The sequence below is a fragment of the Triturus cristatus genome, chromosome 2_1 (assembly GCF_964204655.1).
Source record: "Triturus cristatus chromosome 2_1, aTriCri1.1, whole genome shotgun sequence".
Classification (NCBI taxonomy): domain Eukaryota; kingdom Metazoa; phylum Chordata; class Amphibia; order Caudata; family Salamandridae; genus Triturus; species Triturus cristatus.
Window position 1 is genome coordinate 465,050,757 of NC_140581.1, and position 25,347 is coordinate 465,076,103.

Consider the following 25,347-nt stretch of genomic DNA (forward strand, 5'->3'; position numbering starts at 1 on the left):
TAACCCTAAATTTAGTTGTGCCTGCAACAATAATGTTCAATTACTAATTCTGAGTTATTGGGCACACCTTTTGTAATCAGACACCAGCTCCCTTTGGTGTCATTTGCCCAACAAACAGATTCTGAGACATGACATTAAACTGGAAGAACAGTTGAACAGACTCTTGAATCCATAAGAAAAGGCCCACCAGAAATTAGGACAATGTGAAGGAAGGTGCAAGAGCTAGGATCCAGGGGAAAAGGGAATGGATCAGAAAAGTCTGAGATCGGATTTTGAGGTTCTAGTCAAGAGAAATGTGCTTGCATGATGTTTGAGCCCGCCTTGCCCAAAAAACGAAATTGTCTTTGTTGGAGTTGCTGGATTTCACCAAGTTGGCTGGGGTAAAGTCAACCACAACCTGCAAAAATTGTGTATATCGTATTTGAAGCATAACACAGATCAGACCCCATTACCCAGAGGGCCAGGAAACATGGGTGGTTGGCCAGCTCATATGCTATGCTATGCTAAGGATTTGTAAAGTGCATGGCTACCCTGCAAGCATCCCAGCGCTGAAAAACAAGGCCCTTCACACAAGGGATCATGCAAGCTGCTTATTCGAAAAGATTGATTTTAAACAGTTTAACGAAGTTCTGTTTCTCCCTCAATCATCCCTAAGGGTAAAAGCAGCAAATTCCATAACTGTGGTGCCAAATGGGCAGAAGAACGTCCTCTGCTCCTAGATTTCTTTATGTGTGGCACAGTAAGGAGTCTCTGATCTGTGGAACGTAGTGATCTTTTAAGGCTGTAAGGGATTAACATCCGCTGAATTACAGTATGTCTCTAATTATAAATCACTCGGTGGGCTAGACAGAGAGATTTAAATGTGATTCTCTTGAGGACTGGCAGCCAGCGTAAACCTGCCAAAGATGACATTACAGGATGGTGCTTGGGAATCTTCAGGAGAATGCGGGCTGCAGCATTTTGAACAATTTGAAGGTGATTGATCACATACAGAGGCTTCCCAGATATACTGAAGTGCCATAATCGAGGCGGGAAAGCCCTAAGCCTTGGACAATTATTATTCAAGTGGCCTGCGGAAGCCAACTCAGCACCTTCCTTAGGGTCCTGAGTAGACCAAAGCAGCAGGCCGCGAGTCTCTTGGCTTGGATCTCCATGGTAAGATTATGATCGATCCAGGAACCCAGACTTTTTGTTTCAGTTTTAGGATGGGGTTGGTCTCCTAAGTAGTTGGACCATTGTTATTTATTCCAAAGGGAGGAGTTGTTGCTAACCACCAGCACCTCAGTCTTATTTCCGTTGAGTTTAAGGCTGTTGCTAGGCATCCAGTCAGTGAAATCTCTGAAATATGTGTTAAGCTAGATGGAAAGTGCTGTTGTGCCAGGTGTTAGGGAGAGGGTTATTAAGGTGCCATCTGCATGTAACACCATTGAAAACCCATGTCCCATTATGATTTCTACCAGTGGTTGAACACAGACATTACACAGAGTGGGGCTCAAGGATAAGCCTTGTGGCGCCCCATGATCCAAAAACAGTATTTCTGAACAGAACGTTTTTTTTTCCAAACATGAAAAGTTCTATTTTTCTGAAATAAGGATAGCCATTTAAAGGCATTCCCGGCTATACCTACCTCTTCTAATCTCCCGATGAGAGCCAGGTGAAATTTATGTATCAACTCTGTCACTCACATAAAGAAATATAACTGCTGCTGACCCGTTGGTATCTTGATTTGCTTTCAGTTCATGTGTGATGGCTAGCAAAGCCGTCTTGGTGCTATTGCCCACTCAAAAACCTGTTTGGGTGTAGTGGAGAATTCCTTGATCATCCAAAAATTAAGACAAGTTTTTATTACCAAATATTTCAGCAAGTTTACTGATAGCTAGAAGCAGGGAAATTAGTCTGCAGCGTTCTGGAGATAATGGATCTAGTGAGGGGTTTTTAAAAGTGGCTTTAGCATGGAATGCTTCCATGCTCACTGCACTTCACCACTATCAAAAGACTGATCAATTGTATTCAGCAGGGCTGGGCGGATCGCCTTTCCACCTTTCAGAAGAATATTGTGGGGTGCGGAGTCCAGAGCGGACCCTGATTTAATTTACATCAGTACATTTTCGATATCTCCTGTATTAATCTTTGGAAGTTAAATGCATCTTCACTTTCTCTATCTGGGGATGTGGGTTATCATTGGTGCCCCTGGCAGAGTTGCACAATTGCTCAGACCTTATCCTCCCGATCTATTCGACCACCAGAAGCTGCAGTACCAATAATTCCGTATATGATGTGCATGTCCACATTTTCTATCTCTGTGCCTAGTAATCCAAAGACCTGAGGCACTGGTCTACTGTTTTGGATGTTTCCTGTCTGTGCAGAAATCAATTGCCATCTATATAGCACCTGACATATTGCAATTGGTCTTACTTTCTGTTTTGGTCCACATCGAGATTCTTCAGGAATAAACATTTTTTTTTTATAAAACGGTGCTGTGCCATTTGGTAAATCTGCTAAAGCTTGGCCAGATGCTTCAAAGAGGGTGTTAGCTGAGTGTTACTGCAGGGATGACCAGTGTGTGTGTCCATGTGGGACAAATCCGTGACAGACTTTCATGATATCGTTGATATAAATTTACATACAATTAATTTAAATGAATGTTATGTACATAGTCAGCATCTGTCCTGGAAATTTCACGTTGATCTGACTATCTGATGCCTCATCATCGGACACCCCAGTGTTACAGGAAAATTTCCGGCACAAGCAAGAACACACCAATCAATAAGGATCCCCATTGGGGCATCATGGGTTACATTTCCATGCCAGTTACTTCTTTAATGTTACATCAGACAGGGTGCTGATTGCTGAAGAGCTGCTATGGCATAGGGATTGACCAGTGCGTTTTCCCCTTTTGTGTCAAAACATCCTCCCAGCTAGACAGTATACTTTTATCGCCACTCATGCCTGGCCTGCTATTTTGCATCCAAAAATAAAGCTCAAAAACACCAAATGTGCATTTGAAATCACCAGAGATAGTGACCTGTTTGAGTGGTAAAATGGCTGTAGAAACATTTTTTAAGTGCTAAATAATCTATGCATTAACAATTTTAGATTAGATAAGAATTATTAGTATCCAGCTCGTGAACTATTAATCATATGAAAATCATTTCCCTAACGGAGAAAGCAGACAAATATTTTGATATGCTCTTGCGCCGTTTTTAGGTCTCGTTTGAGCCAGCGCTTTAGCGCTGCTCCTGCGAGACTTATAGTAAGCGAGTTTTGGGAGTGCAAACAGTGGCTTTTCAGGCCTCCAAATACAGTGCATGTGCGCTGGCCGGGCGTGCGCACCATTTGGAGGCCTGAAAGCACTGGTTTGCTTTCACTTTCGCCGTGATGTGATCGCAATCGCGATCAGCGCACCATTTGGCAGCCTGCGTGCCCGCCCCCACTCCCCCCTCCCACTCCCTCTTCGTCAGCTTCAGTGCGCGCTTGTTAATCATTACAGCCGGTACCCAGCTTCTCTCTTGTACCCTGCCCTTCCCTTGCTAGCGCCACTGAGCGGCATTTATTTTCCAAGCTTCACGTTTATCTGTGCTGGGCTTTTTATTTTGTATAAGCTCTGAGTTTTCATTTGGGGCTATATTCGTGAGTTTTAGCTGGTGTTACATTGCTGGCACCTGCTTTCAGTGACTATAGTGAAACCTGGTGTGTGTAAAAAAAATACAGCTGATTGCTTTCACTTTCGCCGTGATGTGATCGCAATCGCGATCAGCGCACCATTTGGCAGCCTGCGTGCCCGCCCCCACTCCCCCCTCCCGCTCCCTCTTCGTCAGCTTCAGTGCGCGCTTGTTAATCTTTACAGCCCGTACCCAGCTCCTCTCTTGTACCCTGCCCTTCCCTTGCTAGCGCCACTGAGCGGCATTTATTTTCCAAGCCTCACGTTTATCTGTGCTGGGCTTTTTATTTTGTATAAGCTTTGAGTTTTCATTTGGGGCTATATTCGTGAGTTTTAGCTGGTGTTACATTGCTGGCACCTGCTTTCAGTGACTATAGTGAAACCTGGTGTGTGTAAAAAAATACAGCTGAAGCGGGAGAAGCGAGTGTCCTCACTACTTTAATGCACAGCACATGTGCATAAGGTATATAGAAGGAAACAAGGGACAAACTAGGTTCAGGTCAGCACTTCTTTTCTTTTGCTTGTGTTCCTTCCATTCGTACCGCTGTGACCGCTTCTGTGCGCAGATCTCAGTGGCAGACTTGGACGGATCAGCTCAGTGTCCCGGGACGATGGGGGTTGTGGGGGAAAGAGACAACAGCAGCTTTGTTGCTAATCCTCACTCAGACCAGCAAGCATAGTACCGGTAAGTCTGAAGTTAGCTAGGAGACTGGCCTCTGGTGGGATTTAGGAAGGGGGTGGTATGGGTGGGTGACTTTCATAAGCCTAATAGTTGGTTGTATTGAAAATGACAAGGCCTCCACCACAATAGGACGTTAGTTCACATTTGCACAGCGCTGCAGCTTTGGGCATTTCAAACCAATACTTCCAAAGGATGCCGTTTCAATTCACTCAACAGACAACTTTATTGCTCGGAAAGAGCACTGTTGAGACCAAACGAACACTTCAGTTGTAGGACAATTGCACTAGTTTTGCTGTGGTTTGGTAGTAGTTGCATCCGCTGCCTTGGCTCTGGGAGAGATTCTTTTTTCTTTCACTTTTCCGGCAATATCATCTAGTTTGCTGTTGAGTGGGGTTTTCTGGATGTCATGGAATCTGTTCAGTATGAAAATCACCTTAACATTTGCAGTTTGGTAGTGTGTTGCCTTTTAAGCGTGCAAGAAAAGGCAAAGAGACTGGAGGCAGCCACTGTTCGCTGCAGCTTCCAGGCTTCCCTAGATGCACCCTTTCAAACACTCAATGATTTAACGACAGTGCCCTACTACAGACAACAGGCGCTGCGAATGAACCCTCCAAGCCCAACACTTTGCAAAACGCCCATCTGAGCTCCATACAGCAACTGCCTCCCGTCATTCATCAATTTCTGCTGCTTTGCCTTACTATCAGCACGGAATCCCGCCCCTGTACCAGCTGCCAGCACCTTTCCCGCTGTTCCCACATATTAACACCACCACTAAAATGTAATATATCAACGTAACTGCCTTTCATAACTTTGTATATGCTGCCAAGATAACGGAGTAGATTCATATGCTTGCTGCAGAGTGCGGTTCATAATCTCCGGACCAAAAGGTTGTATTTCACAATCTGTCACCAGCCTTTCACCATCATTTGTAGCAATCTATGCCATGAAATGTTACCTGTGTTCTTTTGCAACCCTTTAACAACAAGCATTTGCAATGCATTAGGTCTCGCATTTACGCGAGTTTGAGCTATTGGCATTGTAATTTGCAATGTCAATAGCTCAAACTCGCGTAAATGCGAGACCTAATGCATTGCAAATGCTTGTTTGATCTGACAACAGAAAGTGATTCGTTCGCGTGGGAACCCATAGGCACAAGTAGTTCTAATCTTTGAGTTAGTTTAGTTTAGCAGTATCATTGACCCGTTTAAAGATGGCAGACACTGTCCTAGGGCGGTGTAAATCCTTCTGCACTTCTGTATAAGCTTTTCAGGAGGTGATCTCGCGCATCGGCGTGTTATTTCATCTCTCAAGTTCTGGGCTAGAAAACGCTTACGGGAGTTATTCGTCTGGACAGCGTGCGACAGGTAAGACGCTGGGCTTTCCCCCCCCCCTTAATTCTTGGAATTATAGCTCCAAGCTCTGTTACTGAGACTTTTTTGTAATAGGCATAGCCTGCCTTGGTTGCGAGGCTTTTTCTTCAGGATGAGATGCATATGAGCCTGTCACCTTGCAGGATCACAGCCTTCATTCCATGTACAGTATGGCATGAGGGTATTGCGCTTTTCTGCTCTAAATTGCATGGGCGCATACACGGTGCATATAGTAATCACTAGTGTTGTTTTTAGGGCCAATTTTTTATCGTAATACAAGATCAATAGCTTGATTCCCCCTACTTTACGACAACATTTGATTGACATTGAACTGAGGCACTTACCTTGTGTTAGCTGTTGCTGTCTTAATTTTCTCTGACATGGGTAGCATTTAATGAGCTTATTTATAATTAATTTCTCATTCCGTGGGATACAGCAGCATTGTTTGTAAACTGTTTGGGAATCTATATTTATTAAGGTCTTTCACACTTTTATTTGAGAGGTTTAGCAAATTAAGCGCTTATCCTGTATCCATGTTTCATTCTTTTGATTGCAGCTGTATTGTTTGCACGTTGAATATTGTTCAGCTTAAACTCAGGAATTTGACTTTTGACTTTTTCAATGTAGTTAAAAGCTTGAATATCATATTTGGTTCCATTTCAGAACCCGTGGGGCAGGACTAAGTCAGTGACCCATATGTTGGTGCCAATTTATTAAAGGCAACTGACAGGTAATATCCTGAGACTTTGGATAACTTGCTGATTTTTCTAATTATTAAATTCTTTTTTTTCATTCTCCCTTCTTTTTTTAGTTTACTCATGAATAAAAGCCTGTAATCATGTGATCTACTAGCACTGATGTTTAAGCCTTCTGCCAATCAATTTGGCTGTAAGTCAAAGATGCTTAGTATTGGAATGGATTTTTGTATTGTATCATCTACACCTACAAGGTGTTATACTTATTTATCTAATTTCTTTCATCCTTTTCAGTCTTAAAATTATTTGAAGGAATAGGCTGTTCGATTATTTCACCTAATCTTGGAGCCTTTGAATTTATGCATAAGCTCCCGTGATTATAATTCAGCATTTCCTCTTGCTGTGAGTATGGCATGTGACACTCTTGCCTTCTCTGTCCCTTTGCATAGGTGGATAGGGTCACTAATAGTTATTTATTCCTTTTTTGGTTTCATAGCTTCATTCTACAGTCATTTTCCGGGCAGACTCCATACGATAGTTGCACCTTCGGTTAGGTCTACTTTAACAATAGGTGAATCAACTGTAACATCTCCTTGTTTTGGAGTTATGGGACATTTTTGCACATTAATCTATTCTTTTTACACATATAGGTTCTGAAGATGGTTTAAGGGTCTTTTCTCCCCTTCCTTTTGGTGGTGGTAGTCATTTCCAGGCACATTATCTTTTGTTTCTTCTCTCCTTTTTTCTAAATAGAGAGGGACTTTGTCTCTCGTTTTTTGCTGTAATATAACCCTTGAATGTATGATACCCATGTTTATATATTTTAGTTTTTAGATGTTTTATTGAAACTGGTATGGACGCTCATATAATTACCGTTTTTCCTGTTGATGACCATTTAGTTTTACTATGGTCGAAACGCCGTCGACGCACATATGTGGCCGAAATTGAAGAGAACGTATTGTTTGCTTTGTGTTGTTTCAGTTTTGTCCTGAACTTCTGATTTTTGTAAACCTTTTTTCCTCAGCCACTTGTCTGTTTACACATTGCACTGTTTATAGGTCTTTGTTTGTGTATTGCGTTGAGTGCCTTTTGTCTTATATGTTTTAAGATTGAATTATTTATCATTATTAATAAAACTTTTCTATGAATTGTATATATTTAAACGTGGGTTTTCTCTTTGTTCTCCTTTGTTCTCTTTCCTTTTTCCTTTTCTGTGTCTTCATTGGTATAATTTTCCATATTTTTCAAATTATAATGTTTTTTTTAGGTTTTTAATTTTTTGTTTAAAATTTGATGCACGTATTGTGTTAACTTGAACCCTTGTTAGGATTCTAGTATTGTTTGCCCCTGGTTCAGGTTTTCAGGGCTGCCCCTGTTGTTGATAACTGTAAGTAAATTTAGCAGTAACGCACACAGATCTTAAGTACAGCAAACTCAGTACTGTTCTATGTGAAATCCGGCATAGATTCACCTTCTACAGGTGGGGAATAAAGGCCTCCCTGGGGTACAGAACTTACATGTACTTTTACAGGATGTCGGACCAAGACTGTCATACATTCTACACGGGTACATGGTTCTCAGGGTGTGTACTAATAGGTAACAAGCAAGAAGAAACATTTTACTACAGAATATATTCAAAGATTCTCTCATGGTAGTAGTACATTGGATTTCCAGTCATTCCCACAGTTTATTCAAGCAATTAAATTGATGCATTGTATAGCAGAGGCTCGAGGCAGTAGAAATGTTTTTGGTTGGGTACAGTGAGAGAAAGTTTCTGGGAACACTCCCTGTTTATCAGGGTGAGCCTCACAATCCTTTACAATAACATCAGCAGTAGTCATCATGCGATATATTGTGATGTTGGTGCAAGATGGAGGACAGTGTAAACACGATTTAGGTTGGAATAAGCTTAGCTCATTTGCATTTAATGTGAGAGAGGAAGAAAAAAAAAAGACTCTCACACCCCAATAAGAAGCTGCAAAACCCTAGGATACAATGGCTCGAAAAGTATCAACCTGTACTTTGGGCCCACCAACACTCTCATATCCACTTATATTTCTACCAAAATGCTCGCAAACACGAGGTCAGAAAAAGTTCCCTGGGATACTTTCTGCCAATCTATCTGCAAGTGATACTCTCAAAAGCAAATGTAGTATCTGAGTACCAAACCTAGAATTAACGCAATCCCTGGAGGCAGGTCCAGCTAGCAGGGGATGAAAGAAACACACAGAAGCAAAGCAGACAGCTATCCAAACAACACCGATGTCTTGCCTTGAGGAAACTCAGAATGGAAAGCCTGCTGAGATCTCGAAAGCAAGGGAGCAGCATGCATCTGTGAGGCAAGCTTTTCTATGAATGGAACCCGAGTGGAGTACACAAAGGAGACCTACAATGACAACTAAACAAGGAGCATCCGTGAGGTCTCAGAAGTTTTTGTCATTACATTTTTAAAAAGTGAACAGCGAATAAAGCTACAATTGAAAATAAGCAACAGGGAAGTGGGAGAATAGGGACTTCAAAGTCTGGACCCTATTTCCTTAGGTACCATTTTAAATGCCACTGCATCCTCTTCTATCCAGAGTCATGGGAGGGTCTCCTACAATTCACATCATAGAAGTGTTTGAGACCTTGAAGCAAACAGATCCTTAGAAATGATCAGAGTGGCATTGAGTCAATGAGTTGGTGACAAAACATATGCTGTTTGCCTCAGAGTAGATGTCAGGAGCTGATAAGAATGATAAAGGTGTAAGTTTAGAAACTTTAGGGTGAACTTTTTGCAGGGCAATCTCACAAAATGAACTCCGAACCCCCATTTCTTAAGAGAGCAACTCCACCAGTCATAACAGCAACCCTACCTCCTCATCTTAGAACAGAGGACAAGACTATCCCCAGTCTGATCCCACATTAGAGGCTTGAGATTATGCTTTTATTAGCGCGCTTGTATTAGCACACTACTATCCTCACCTGAGCATGGTTACATAAAACCAAAAAAGGCAGAAATGCCTGAATGCTGAATCACTTGTATTGTGAAATTACACCTCCCAATGACTTAACTTTTCACATCTATTCTTGAACTTTTGAAATGCTTTAACTACTTTAAACTTATTGCTAGTCATTTCCTATTATTTTCCTTGTTTTAACACTACCATTAAATTTCAAATAGGACACATTTTTCACCTTTTATTTGCCTTTTAAAAATCTCTTTCACTTTTCCTCTCCTTCTTTCCCGAACAGGATGATGCTTGATGTTTTTTAATGTTTTATATAATAATCATCTGATGCACCAAACGCCTATTGATTGATGGTGAATGAAATTATGCATCCTGAATATTTAATTGACATTATTCTATACAATTGTATGCTTCTGAACACGCTGAGATATGGTATAGGTACACATAAAGCGTCAAGAGTGCAGGCGCGTTGTACATAAGAAAAGGGTGGATCTGAAGGATCTCACAATCTCAATAGTGAATATACTGAGCTGAGCCCAGCTTCTTGCATTCACTGGTGAACCTTGATGAAGAGTAATTGTAGTGGGAAGAGATCTTAGCCAAGTCAAGGGTGCAGAAATGGATAGGTTAGGAAGAGAAGTACCTAGATTTGCCTCTAAACAGTTCAAATATGCCTCATAGGCTTGTGACTTGGTGGAAATTATTGGGGAAATTCACTTTGGGCTAAAGGCTACATAACTGTCTCAACAGTGAACAGGTATTTCCAATTATAGACTTAGTGTACTGTATAGATACACTAGCCAAAGACAAAAAGAAAGCAGAGAATGCGTCAAATAAGTCATTGACTTATGTACCACCATGAATGATGTAGGATTTTTCTCTATGGAACAGAAAAGCCTACATGCTGGAAACTGAGTGGTTATGTTCTTATAGATAGACTCAAAAAGAATTAAAGTGCCTAGATGACTACCTTATGCTTAGCCAAAATGGGAAACTCGCCAAACATATTTTGTGGGATTCCTAAAAGGTAGTAATTAGAGGTACAATTATACTCCTAAAGTGTACCATGAGTAGATGCATTCAGCAAAAAGCTGGAAAGTGAGCATTAGGATTATTTTCTATTTGAATATTTAAGTATTTTAACGCTGATTCTATGGTGTCAAACGCTTATGTGTGCTTGCACATGGGTAAACCAAACGTCTGCAGTCATTTGGGACTTTATGTGTTATGCCAAGGTAGGAGTGTAAATTAAGGCTGCATAGCTTCATTACCTGGAGAATCTCAAGTATATTTAATTTTGTAATGTTCACAGTGTCAAGACAATTCTGTTGTTGTTTGGTGGTAGTATTCAACTGGTATCAACGCAACATTAACTGAACCTTGACTAAAGTTTTTCCATGAAAGCATAGATATGCCATGCCAGTGACAATAAATCTAGCTCAACAAAACATTTTATTTACAAGAAATGTACTGGTAAACGTACCTTCGCACATTTATTACTACTTTGCAAAGCTTAAATGGAATGTTTTTACCACAGTACCAGCTACATTGATCCAAGTTTTATACAGCTTGTGCTTTGGTTCTCGTTAAATACCTTTGCTTGTAGCTTCTATTCATGAAAACAATCAATCGAACCGACCATAATTCCAGATCCACCCAGAAGAAATTCTATTGATTAGCTCTGTTGCTGGTTGGGAGGGATATTATGTCCCACAGTCGACAATGGTAATAATGCACTTATATGTTGGTAAAATAAATGTGGCCCATTGAAGCATTCAATTGGAAATAAGTGTATTAATAGATACAGATTCATAATTGTATTACTGCTGTGAAAAGCTCAAAATCTATGTTTTACCTTAGGACAGGCTAGCAAAGCACCTTTGAATCTGTCCAGAAAAACAGAGAGCTAGTGTCACACTCGTAGGCCCTTGTGTTCTACTTAAACAGCTTTATTTGGAAAATGTACACAAGAAAAACAGTATGGCATAAACAATGTATACAGATCTGCCACAAGTCATATGCTATTTTACGGTAGGTATTGCGATTGTTTAGGGATTGGCGGGCAGCATGATTCTTTGCGTTTTGCGAGTCATCGCCAGTGGCGTAGGAAGGGGGGTGTAGTGGGTGCGGGCCGCCCTGGGTGTCATCACTGAGGGGGATGACAAAATGGCACTGAGGGGGTGACAAAATGGCAAAAATATGTGTAACTAACTTTTGTTTCCTTATTTTAATGATTTCAATGTGGGCGGGGGGGTGACAAGACATTTTCCACACCGGTTACCACCTGACCTTGCTACGCCACTGGTCATCGCCCCTCACAACAGCCAACACTGGTAATAAACAGCATATTCTGCTCTGTGGTTTGCTTATATACAACCCAAGAATACATATATATTTCAACAAATAGACAAACACGCACATATTCGCTACTCCCTCTAGAGTCTATGGCTAAGGTGCCTGAGGGCCGGGGCTAAGAAGACACTGGCAGAATGTTCAGACAACAACATTTTAATATCAAAACCCACAAGAACGGTGCTTCCAAAGTATAGGAGACACACTGCTAGGGTTATAGCTGTAAGTGCACTGCGTGAAGCAAGGATTAGTGTAACAGACCTACTCCATCAAAAGGAATTCAAACAATGTGCGTCCATGCAGTGGTGTAATGCAAACTGATGGGTCCCCAGGGCACAAGTCCTATAAAAAGAAGTGGGGGGACTGACCAAGTAAGAAAATATGCAAATTACATCATGACGTCACGATGTAGCGCTATAAAAGAAATAAAATAGTGCTATTTAAATTATTTGTGTAAATACTGGGACAGACCAACCCATCTGACAGTCTTACAGTGTCTGCATTTATATACAGGGACAGAACAAAAACCAAAGCATGCCTCTCTTGAGTACTTGTGAAGAGCAGGCAAGCAGTGTGCCTGTGTTTCCCTCTGTGGCAGTCAGCATATACAAACAAAAGGAGACCGGCTCGCCCCTTATCTTTGGCCCAGCTGGAGGTGAAAAAAGGCTCCCTCGCTGCCTGCACGTTGCTGCTGGGAATGGAAAGCAGACAACGTACAGGCGCTGCTGAACGTGTCCCGGTGTCTTACTCTGGGACAAGTTCAACATATTTCTGTGGGGCCTAACTTCGTGGCAGGGGGAACGGCGTCCACCCTGTGAAAATAATGGGTGGATGCCGTGTACCTGTGTGTACCCCTGACTCGTGTCCTGTGGGTCCCTTTTGCAGAATGTAACAAGGGACCCCTGAGTCTCCCGTTTCTCAAAGATATTTATTGTCATTGAGTCAAATGGGAGCCCCCTGAGATGCTGAGCACCCCCTAAAGTGTTTCCCCCCTCTTTCCATGGGGCGCCCTGCACAACCTAGGGAGGTTAAGTTTTCTCAATGCCATTTCTTATGCAAGCTGCTGAGCTGCGAAAACGCAGACAAAGTGGGGTTTTGCCTCAAGCAGTGAGGAGTTTCAAGAGCCTGTTGTTATCAAGTTTTCAGACTGGTTCACCCCAAAAATCAGAAGTCTGATGTGCCAAAGTTACTACCTCACTGGGTACATATTTCTAAATATTAGCAACTCATAAATGTTTCCAAGCATACCTCTGGAAATCGCTGGATCTACTACTGGAATCTTTCGTGAAATCCTACTTCTGTTAATTAAGAGGACTTTCTCCATGTGCAATTGGATATAGAGTACATAAGTGTTCTTTTATTTGTATATTTTTTTATTATGGCAATGTGTTTTCTCATATTCACTTGTACGTTAGTGCCTTTGTATTTTTACAATTCCACTTTTCTTTTCCTTTTTTGATTCTTCCTCACCAGGAACATGTTTTTTCTATTGAGAACTACTTCCACTACACGCCCTCCCATTCTGGTAGTTTTGCATCCCCATTCCGACTCTGGAAATTGTTTTACTTGTGCCCTCTCTGACCATTTCCGAGGTGTGAAGGGGTCAGAAAACAATTGTGTGTATAGCCATACACTTGTACATGTGGTTCCTACCAACTTTTCTGTGACATCCCATCAATGGAACGTTCACTCTCCACAACTAGAGTTGGATATAAACAGGTGTAATATTATACCATTGTGAGGTAATGTTACAGTTTCAAATCGAGGTCTTATGAATACCAGCACCATTTGCTGGTAAAACAAACCGCATGTGCGTGTGAGACTTCTATAGGCAAATGCCTTCGACAATGGGGCTTTCGGAGTCAAGATCAACAAGCCTGCCCCGGCTTGGTTCAATAGAAAGAGAGTCTTCAGTGCTTTAACTGGGATTAGAACATTGGAATGTTGAGCTCTCAGTTGTAATGGCCAGGAGAAGCCCTGAGCATCAACATTCCAAGACCTCAGGAGACAGAGGGGATTTCAAACCACTTGGGTTCCCTGAGACCTTTGCTTACAAATGTGAACATTCTGCCCTCTGAGTGCAGAATGTGCTAATAGTCTTAGAGCTCTCCATAGCTGGCTCTACTGGCCATTAAAGGACCCTCCCTTGTTAAAGGCCCTCACCTTCGGCCTTTAACGCTAAAGTGGGTCTTTAATGGCTGGTAGAGCCTGCTACACGGGCTCTAAGGCTATTCTAGAGAAGTCCTGGTACTCACCATCCTGAGTACCTGTTTGCTCCTGAAAAGTGCTGGCAATCTCCCATTAAATGTACTGCAGCAGTGCTGAGAAGTGCAGGTACTCTCCCTTTCATATTGAAGAAGTGCAGGTACTCAGTACCGGATAGTGCCTGTCCATTTAAAGCACTGGTCTTATTCACGGAGCAGTCAGACCCCGAGTCTCTGGTGGTTCCGAGTCCTGAGAGCCTTGCACAATTTTTGTATTTACTGTCTGCACATTAATAACTCATCTTTGAACACTAGTGCATGTTCACATTCTACGAAATGATGATCTAAGGATTTCACACTCTGACCCTGACTGCGATGGTCCCACAACCATGGGGGCTAACCATGAACCAGCTAATAGTCGTTTGCAATAGCTTCAGTTATTCAAGTGTGCAATTTGCATCTGATTCCGTATTAGAGACCTCAGAGTGAGATATAACACACTAATTGTGTTTCCCCTTGTTCCAATATGCATAGGGTGACCAGAATTTTAAAGCCAAAAACCGGGACAGTTCACCAAAATAGAAGAAGGACTACAATTTTACTTCAAGCCAGCGCACGGAATGACAGCGCTCCTCACCAGAGAATTACAGAACAGGCAGTAGGAACACAAATAAAATGCAAGTTTCAAACCCACTAACTTGCCTGTTAATAAAATTGCTTTTTTGAAACAACTGCTAACCATCCCTGCTTTGTAATCCAAAAAAAGAACATCCTGCCATTTTCAGTCGCCCCTCTCTAAAAACGGGGACATGATCTAAATTTCCTAAAATCTGCCAGGACAGCTGGTGAAAAACTGGGACCGTCCTGGCAAATCCAGGACGCCTGGTCACCCTAAATATGCAACAACACAGGAATGTGTTGTGTTTGCCTTCCACATCTACGTCAGGGTTCACTTGAGGCGTACTGGGAGGTTGAAACACCCGCGTGGGTGCAATCTGCGATCGATTTATAATCCTATTTTGGGTGCAAGGGATGGAGCTCGTGCCGAAAAAGAGATAAGCTGTCCTATTGCAATCAGGGCCTTTGTGTCTAAACCTTCCTCTTTACATTTCGAGTGCGCTGACACATGTGGGAGAATATTTGTCTTTTTTTCTCCAGCCCCCCTCACCCCTTCGCCCCCCTCCTCTCCCTTCCACACAGATGAATTACACCATGTCAGAGCCGCACAGGGCATTGGGCTCAATCTATATTTGTACAACCTGGAGACCTATTCTGCTACCTCTGGCCTTTCACATTATGTTTCTGTTTAAATGCCAGATAATCTCCAGTTGTACACAAGTGACCGCGTGGGCAGCTCAGATAGGATTATACCATTCACCAGCCCTGAGTCACTGCCCGGAAACAGATCTGCCAATGTGAACCTGGCTGTAATTCCCCCGTGCCAGGGATTGAGCGCAGCGCCATTACTTGAACTCACCAAACTAAGCACTTTTTCGCCTACATATTTCCTCAACGCTGCAAACCTGCAGGCAGTTCTCATTCTAAGTATGTGAACACCAGCAAAGTGCCTGGCAGCATCTTAGTCCAAATCACAACAGGACAATTACCATAGTGTTCGTTTCCTCTCATCATGAATCGGAATTTCATGTAATTGAATACAAATTGATGACGCTACACACCTGCATTTTAAGAGCCCACATACATAACACTGGGTTGAATAAACATTGACTAAACCAACGGCTTTCACTTTTCTATGGCGCCGCACCCAGCGCGCGCTATACATGCCGCATTGACATACATCAATGCGCATGTGCAGACAGAGTAAGGCACACAGATGTACTACCACCAATGCTGGTGTACAAGTACACTTGTCCCAGTTACTAAGAAGCATCAATGGCCCTACACAGCAATCAGCTTCAATAGCCCCAGCAATAATGACCCAATGGCCCGATGATAGTTAATGAGCACCTTAATGGACGACAGAGATAAACGAGCGAGAGCTCAGGTGATTCTTTCCAGGTGCCGCAGCCCAGTGTGTTGTGCACCATTTCTAAATAACCTTTAATCCATGTTTAAATTTGCAGCAAAAATCTTTAATCCTAAATGCATATTCCGATTTGAATTATCACTAGTAAATCCTAATGGTAAATCAGACTTTCATCATCACCATGCATGATCAGATTTGCACAATTAACTCAGTAACCCTTTGTGCTCGTTAAAGTTTTCCCCATCAATCGGTAATCTTAATAGCCTTTTCAGATTTGCACCATCACCCATCACTCTTTAATGCTAAATGTGGCAATTTTCACAACTGTGCCTTAATTCGAAATGTGCAATTACTGATTGTCTCAATTGGGACCGAGGCTGCACGTGCACTAATGATGACTGAGTTGTAGGGCAATCATCAACGTGCCCTAATGATTCCTGATTGATGGGACAGATGGGAACATGTTCTAATGCTTCTTCTGTGAAGCTGACATTCTAAACATACATTTAGGATGAAGGAGTGATAGTGCAAAATTAAAAACTGGTTTAGGATTTATAAGTGATGGTGCAAATATGAATGTGCATTCAGGATTAAAGAGTGATAGTACAAATCTGAAAATTAATTAAGGATTAATGATAGAAGGTACTATGCAATGCAGAACCAGAATATTGTATTTATGAGTGGTTGTGTGAAACTGAACATACATTTTGAGTTATTTGGTTATGCCCTTCAGATGCACTGCAAAGGATAGAGACTACATGCACAGGGGTATGCGAGTGATGGTCACCGAATAGAACAGGATATAGGCACATAGGCAGGGATAGAGGGCACCGTGCCAACAAGTCTCAACCAGGCCTACAGTTGATTCAGGTGGCCATGCGTGACGCAGAGCAAGGCTCACAGTTTTACTGACACACTTGCAGTGCAACATAGCAAAATATACTTGCCAAATTGGATGAAAGGCCCTATATTGCAGCGAATGGCTGCATCACCATGTGGGAATTGCTTTCTTTGGCAGCACAAGGATATGTGAAAACATAAAAGGTATTCTGCAGGTAATCCACCAACTACCTCCTTCCATAGGAGTCCAGACAGTACTTGACAGATATAATTTAGCAGCTACATCGTTACTATACCAAAATCCCCTTTCTGCAAACTCGCAATAATTCAAGCGTAAAACCATAGGATTCCATGTACAGCCACATCAAATTAAGTCAAACAAAGTGTATTGATCTGGCTTTGTGTGGACACCTGGTACCACATACAAGGACAAACAAGTGACCAAAGGAAAATCATGTACATGTTTCATTCTCACTACAAGCAATTTCTACAAAAGCACAAATATCATGTGATTACCACTTGAGCTACTGTCACCCCATAGAGATTTTATTGGAGGGCATGCAATAGCGGAGCCCAAGATCATATATGCTGCCAATAGGTAACTGACAAGCCCTACAAAAAATGTTTGATAGACCCTATAGCACGTTCACTACTATTGGGCATGGCCAGCCAACCCTAGGCACCAGCTAATACCTACGTACTAGACTCACATACCTCAAGCACACGGCCTGTGATTTCATACATGAGAACATATCAACTAAGCCTATGCAGAGACGTTTTAAGGCATGGGCAAAGTAGGCTCTGGCCCAGGGCACCAGCCTTTCAGGGCCCCCCCGGATAGAGTCAGTTCTATTCTGCAGAGTCTTGCCCAGATGGCCTTGATTAATTCTTAAACAGATTGTTTTAAATACCGTTATAATATTGTTTTAACGTGGGTGATGTTTGAGAGTCTATTAGAGACATATTGCAGAGAAATGTTGTATTCGTTTCATGCAACATCCATAGCAAAAGTTACTTTTAGATCAAAAGAGGGCCTCACATATGAGAAATGGGAGGGTGACACCGGCATTATTTGCCGTATTGTTAGTGAGCTGCCGCTGTGTTATAATATTGCAAACACACAGTCAGTGTCCCTGAATATTAGATGTAAGCACATTTAGAATGTGGACCGGTGTGCCTGCGCACTGTCAGTGGCCTGGCCAAAGAGGTATGAAAGAGCTGAAACTGGATCATAAAATCAAAGCTGGTCCCAAAAAGGACCTCCAGAATAAGTTTGTCCCAGGGCCCCCAAAATCCTTAAGACGTCCCTGAGCCTAGGGAGAGAAATGTACCAAAGATCTGGTGTCAACAAGGGTTGTCAGGTCCTGATCACCATGGGATGATGCCCAATTCCAGAAGGCCACCACCTCTATATTTGTGACTGTAAACATTTGGAAAGTATTATCAGAAATGAAAATACAGCCATGTAAATCAATGTGAGCCTCCAGTTATTTAAATTGTGCTCATTATCAGAATGTAGCCTGTTTCTAAAATCCCCCAAAGTTGACAGATATGGAAATTGAGGCAGAGGGAGAGAAGGTTATGTACACAGAATCAGCTGTGTGCTTTGATTTCCATTGAGCTGATGCTGGGCTGGGCCAGTGCTGGAGTTTCTTTGGCTAATGCTAGGTTTGTTTGACCTGAGATGAGCACCTGTTGGATTCTGAGCTGGAGAAAGCTTTGCGTTGTGCTCTGAATTGCACAGTACTGGTCTTCAGGCAGGATAAGTCAGCGAATTCATCTTGTTTGGGGGTTTGGCTTGGAAGTTAAATGGATGAAGCAGGCTTCTCTGCTGTTGGGAAGTTCTCTGGGCAGGACTGGATTGGTACTAGGATGGCCTCTAGAATGCACTCGCTGGCTATTGTTTGGGCTAGAAAAGGCAGAGTGATGGCCTGGGTATAATACCATTCTATACACAAATAGGTTTGGTGCTTTGATTATACATATGCAGTTGCTTAAAAAATAGATTTCATGGTGAAGCATAAAATATATGACATATTTCATGGTTCCTTGTGAAATACAGATTTTATCATCATTTTGAAAGCCCCAATCCCCTATAAAGAGCTTTAACATTGCTTGGGCTACTAGGATTATGTGGCATGGATGACAACGTTATGCAGCAAGGTTTTCCTAGCTCTGCCGCATAAATTGCAAGTTAGGCTGCACAGTCTCTGGGAATATTTTCATACATTTTAGCTGAAAGGAAATTTTTGTGAAATCTGCACATTTTGCAAATTATATGGTAAATGTAGTAAATCCACAGCCATAGAGTCACATAAATCCTCTGTCCCTCACCATTGTCCATTGTATCATATCAATAATTAATATTTAATAGGTAAAACTAAGTATTCTGATTGCAATCATTTTCCAGTGTTAGCTGCAATTAAAATACAACATATTCTTCAACATAACCACCCCAAAAATAAACATGTGACATAAAAAATCATAATGTGAAACATGTATAATATGGTCCTATTTTGGCATCATGGGATTCATCATTGGAGACATCACTGATGAGTTCATCCTCGATACTGCTGTTAACATTTGATTCGATTTTTCTAATGATGTGAATGATGAATTTGATACTTTATATTATGTGATGTATGAGTGAAACCTATTTTTGTGATGTTATGGTTCTAATGGTGTTAGATCGTATTATTTAAAGGTAATAGATTTTTACTGGTTGAGTATGTTATTAAAGGTGGGTCTCTTCTGTAGTAATAGTTACATGTTTGTATAATTGTAATATAGCTGTATGTTGCATTTTTTGTGATCATATATTATGTCAGGACCATCATTTTTTGAGGTTACTTTTCTGTTAGCATATGTTAGTGTCTTTTATATGGTGGTGGAGTGTTTGGCGCATATGTGTGCTTGCTTGTCATAGTTTAATTGACTATGTATTTCTTTGTACTAATCAGTGGATCTCAATAGGGTCATCAACAGCTAGATCTCAGTCCTGGCATGTAAGGGGAAAGCTCATTGAACTGGTTAAGAGCTACAAATATGTAGCCATTTTGTTTGATAATACTTATTTTAAAGGACATTTTGATCTATTAAGAGCTAAACCATCTTTAACCATTTTTGCTTTTAAATCACTTCGAGCCAATTAAGGTGTCTCACTTATGATCATTTGGTGAAAATCATGACCACTAAACTAATTTAAGCACTAGTTTATGGTACAGTCATCTTACGAGGGAAGGACATCAAATTACTGGACTTATTACAAATCAAGGCCATAAAATGAGTTTTTATGATTCCTAAGAACATTGATCATGTTGTAATTTGATTGGCGTTTGGTATCCAAGGATAAGCTCTAGTGCAACAGGCCGCCTTTTAAAAATGTTTACAGTCTTTGTATTTATATGAATCTGGTTCCTTAGCAAATATGTCTGTCAGAAAATTAGCAATTCCTCGTACACTGGTGTATGGAGAGCCTACTTACCAGAGTGCTACCAAACTTTCGATCAACAGCTATCAAGGCCTCCAGAAATAAATAGAGTTTGCTTTTTTTAAATCGAGAAACCAAACAACTCTCATTTAATATCGATAGGGATATACTTATAGCCAAAAAGCATGCTTGGAAAGTCATAAGCTCCTCTTAGAAATTGGACATACAGCCTCATATGTCTATTCCCTTTCCATCATGTATAAGAGATGCATATCTTAAGTTAAGATTAATCAGATATCCAAGTAAGGAGAGAACTGCAAAATGGCTACAACAATGGCAACCTAGTAGTTTCAGACTATGTGATTATTCACAGGAAACTCTACTGCATTTAGCTTGTGTCCGCCCAAATCTGTTGTATGCTCACCGAATTCTTTTAAAACCTTTATTTTTTAGAAGTAGGAGTAAGAACATGTCGGCAAGCACTTATGTTATACTTATCCGGCACGTCAATTCCCCTTAATTGCCAGTTTGTTAAATTTTGACCGAGGTGGAAAGAATTTATACATTTTTATCTTAAACATTCAGCATTTTATGCATTTTCTTTTTAATTGTTTTTATGCATGTTGTAATTATGTCCAATTATCAATCAGAACTAGATAAGAAGTTAAAAGATGACAATTTAATGATAAGTACTTTATTAACCTTTGGAACGTGGTCTGAGAATGATCAACTTGTGCATATTGTCAAATGATGATTTATGGATGGATTAGTAACGTTAGATATTTTAGCAATTCTTTCTCCTGTATAAGCTGGGTGCTCCTGAATTTAAACACTTTAGCATCTTTTTGCATAGATATTTGAGAATGATTTGCACATGCCTAACCGAGAGTTATCAAACATGTGTGGTTTAAGGGATTATTGTATTCATTTGTTAAAATGGTATTGCTTTATTAATGCCGTATTGACAAACAGAAACAGATAAGTTGAAAGATGACAAACCAATGCCAAACATTTTAGTAACCTTTTGCACGGGTTCTATAATGAATTACTTACGAATATATTGTCAAATATGATTGATTGATGGACTAATAACATTAAGTATTTTAGCAATTGTTTCTCCTGTAAAGGCTGTGAATGAATTGTATTTGCTCCATTCCAAGTGGCAATTGACTTTCGAGAGAATGGAGCTTCACAGGTCAGAAGTTAAGCACTTTAGCATCCTTTTGCACAGACATCTGAGTATGATTTGCACATGACTAATCTTGAGTTACCATATATTTATAGAAGTTTAAGAGAATATTTTATTCTAAATGTAATGACTTTAATTAATCAGACAATAAACTTAAACTTCAGTGGATGTGTGGTCATATGATACGAGTGGGCTGTTTATATTATATGGGAATGTTTCTAAATCATGGTGGGTGTGCTGTAATATGATATTTAGTGTTTTCTTACAGCAGTGGTGTGGTTTATTGTGTTGCATGCTTTATGTTGTAATAGTGAATGTGTGTTTTTGATAAAATGGGTCTCTCCGTTTATGCTGATTGTTTGGCAGTAGTTTACAACAGTTGTGATCTGTCTCAATATTGCTGCTTTTGTTTTGTTTTAAAACAAACGTTATTTCTGATAAGATTGTTGCAGGTTAATGTGTAACAAAGAGTTGTATTTTTTATAGAAGTGGATACAGTATTATTACTTGGTGTATTCAAAAGCAAATGACGTAGATTGATAGTTCTGAAATTAGTGTTATTATCTATAAAAGAAGTTCAGGCAAGACACTTACTAGGTACATATTTACTGAAAAAGTGAGGCGAAATGAGCAGACTACTGGTACTGCTGGATCATGTCATCAGTAATGTCATTATTGATATCCTTTAACATGTCATGAGTGACTCAATATGTGACGCCTTAACAGTGCATGACGGGGGCACAAGTGATGATTAGTTTAGTGAACAAAGCATACACAAGGAGATGATGGACGGAGCGCCGAAACTTTTCAGACACTCGCCCCCAGTCACAGATCTGGGTTGAATCCATCATCATTCTATAGCTCACTTCGCCACCTCAGTTCAGACCCAGCCATGTGCAAATCAGTCTTGACCATGTGCCTCATGGGAACAGTCCAGCCCAAACTTTCAAGCCAGGTCTTCCATGAATAGGAAACAAGCATCCTGGGACCGGTTTCTGGGTAACACCCTTCATTAACCGGGCTAGCGTGAATCCAGTGGCAAAATGAGCAAGGGACCCACATCTGGGCATATCCTGCCAACTTAGGGCGAACAAAGAAAACACAAGGAGATGATGGACAGAGTGCTGAAACTTTTCAGACACTCACCCCCAGTCACAGATCTGGTTGAATCCATCATCATTCTTTAGTTCACTTCGCCACCTCAGTTCAGACCCAGCTATATGCAAATCAGTCTTGACCCTGTGCCTCATGGGAGCAGTCCAGCCTGAACTGCCAAGCCAGGTCTTCCCTGAACCAGAAACAAGCATCCTGGGACCGGTTTCTGGGTAACACCCTTCATCAGCCAGGCTAGCGTGAATCCAGTGGCAAAAAGTGAGCAAAGGACCCACGTCTGTGCATACCCTGCCAACTTAGGGTGAACAAAGCAAACACAAGGAGATGATGGACGGAGCGCTGAAACTTTACAAACACTCACCCCCAGTCACAGATCTGGGTTGAATCTATCATCATTCTTTAGCTCACTTGTTCACCTCAGTTCAGACCCAGCTATATGCAAATCAGTCTTGACCCTGTGCCTCATGGGAAAAGTCCAGCCCGAACCGCCAAGCCAGGTCTTCCCTGAACATGAAACAAGCATCCTGGGACCGGTTTCTGGGTATCACCCTTCATCAGACAGGCTAGCGTGAATCCAGTGGCAAAGTGAACAAGGGACCCATGTCCCAATTGTGTGTCTTTTGTTTTCTCGCCCTAAGTGCACCAGCTATGCCCAGACGTGGGTCCAGGGCTCACTGTGCCACTGGAGCTATCCTGGCTGATGAGGGGTGAAACCCCGAAACCGGCCCTAGTATGCTTGTTTCCGGTCCAGGGAGGACCTGGCTTGGCTGTTCCAGCTGGACTGTTCCCATGAGGCACAGGATCAAGACTGATTTGCATATGGCCAGGTCTAAACTGAGGTGGCATGGTAAGCAAAAGAATTATGGATTTAACCCAGATCTCTTGACTGAGTGTGAATGTTTCGATTTGTTCTGCATTCCATCCATCAATTGTGTGTCTTTTGTTTTCTCGCCCTAAGTGCGCCGGGTATGCCCAGACGTGGGTCCCGGGCTCACTGTGCCAGTGGAATCAAGCTATCCCGGCTGATGAGGGGTGAAACCCGAAACCGGTCCTAGGATGCTTGTTTACGGTCCAGGGAGGACCTGGCTTGGGAGTTCGGGCTGGACTGTTCCCATGAGGCACAGGGTCAAGACTGATTTGCATAATGCCAGGTCTAAACTGGGGTGGCATGGTGAGCAAAAGAATGATCACTGATCTGAGCGGGTCCTCATCAATGTCCGAGGTGAATGTGGCGGAGGGTTGCGGGGGACAGTGGAAGGTGTCCTCCAGGGCATGATGCAGAGGGTGGAAGCTGTCCTGAAGCAGCAAATGGAGGAGTGGAATACCACTGCATTGTTTTTGCCACAAAGTCAGTATCACTGACATGAAGGCGATGACAACCCCAAGTCCATGTACTCAGTCACAACCAAAGTTCAACCAGAAAGTGTCCATTGGTCTCGGGGAACAGACTAAGTGGCACCGGGGCTGAAAGGGGATGCAGTCTGCGATGAGGCCTGTACAATGATATCAAGTCAGCCATACATAAATCAAGACTGAGTTCGAAATGTGTGACGTACTCGACTGCACTGTATTCCTGAGGCAGCGGTCAGCCCGGGACAGGCGCGGTTCAGCGAGCTCCTCCTGGAACTCTAACATACGACATTGACATGTCATTTGAGGGAGACTTGTGGTTGACGGAGGCAAAAGCACCAGAGCCGAGCGGGTGTTCAGTTAGCGAAGATGACGTGTCCTGCCTGGTACAGCCTGAATTGGAGTGGCGTGAGGCCTGCTGGACCGCAGTGTAGGCCGACCGCATAGTCATCAAGGGCCCACAGACACAAGTGGTTGGGATGCCAGGCACAGACTTGATGTCACCACATCAAAGGGAGTACAGTGATGTAAACTCTGCATTAATGTGTGTACTCGGACAATGTATGATCAAGAATCAGTCCCAAATGTGTGACCTACTTTTCCGCAGAGGTCAGCAAGGGCCCACAGCCACTTGTCGTTGTCTTGCGATGCACAGAGTTAGTGACACCAGGGCAGTTGTTGATAGTGTTCGATCAAATCCTTAATGATGATCCTTTTTTCCTCCTGACTGACACACGTCTTCCTTTCACATCTCTCCTTGCGTGTAATGATATGTACTCAGCCATTGACAAATCAAGACTCAGTCCCACATGTGCGACCGACTCGAACTCCGCATGGGCCCACGGACACATGTGGATGGAATGCTAGGCACAGACTTGGTGGCACCACATTGAAGGGAGTATAGTGAGATAAAATCAGCCATAATTGATGTTCTCTGCCATAGTGTAATCAAGACTCAGTTCCTAATGTGTGACCTACTTGTCTGCTGTGCATACAGGTGGAGTACGTCAACAAGATGGGAGTGATGTGGGCATGTGTCGCGGAGGTTGCCAGGTTCGTGGCACTCGGGCTTGGAGCTTACACCGGCACGTGGTGGGCCCTCTTTGACACACGCCGGTGTCAGCAGGTGTGCATTGAGGCCTGGGTGCGCAGGGCCTGGCAGGACTGGTACGGGAACCTGCGGGCCGGGGTGTAGCAGGCGCACAGGAACGCAGGCAACACCGTTCACGGTGTTGGCCTCATGGTGGGGTGAGGGGTGCCGCCCTGGCAGAGACGTTGGGCATTCCGAAAGAGGACCACGCCCAGAGCTATGTGCTTTTTATTCACACCCCTATGCTGGCCTGGCGTATGCCGGGCCAGCCCACTCCGCTCATGCTTTCGGGGGGGACATAACAAGCTACATTTCGGGGATCTTCCCCACTGGCTGGGGTGACATGGTTGCGTCCACAGTCCACTGCACTCCATACACCAGCGGTGTATGTCGACATGGATATGTGTGCGGTCTGCATACTGTACTCTGGCCA

General features: G+C 42.4%; 2 protein-coding genes across 2 annotated transcripts in view; one reads left to right on the forward strand and one right to left on the reverse strand.

The window, feature by feature from the left end:
* Positions 1-25,347, reverse strand: part of SV2C (synaptic vesicle glycoprotein 2C) — a 784,750-nt gene that overhangs the window by 606,718 nt on the left and 152,685 nt on the right. The window lies entirely within an intron of this gene.
* LOC146865484 (uncharacterized) overlaps positions 4,162-25,347 on the forward strand; it is a 218,692-nt gene continuing 197,506 nt past the window's right edge. Inside the window, exons 1-2 of the mRNA XM_085632287.1 lie at positions 4,162-4,346; positions 6,377-6,443. The gene's annotated coding sequence lies outside the window, so the exon portion shown is untranslated. The remainder of the gene's footprint in view (positions 4,347-6,376; positions 6,444-25,347) is intronic.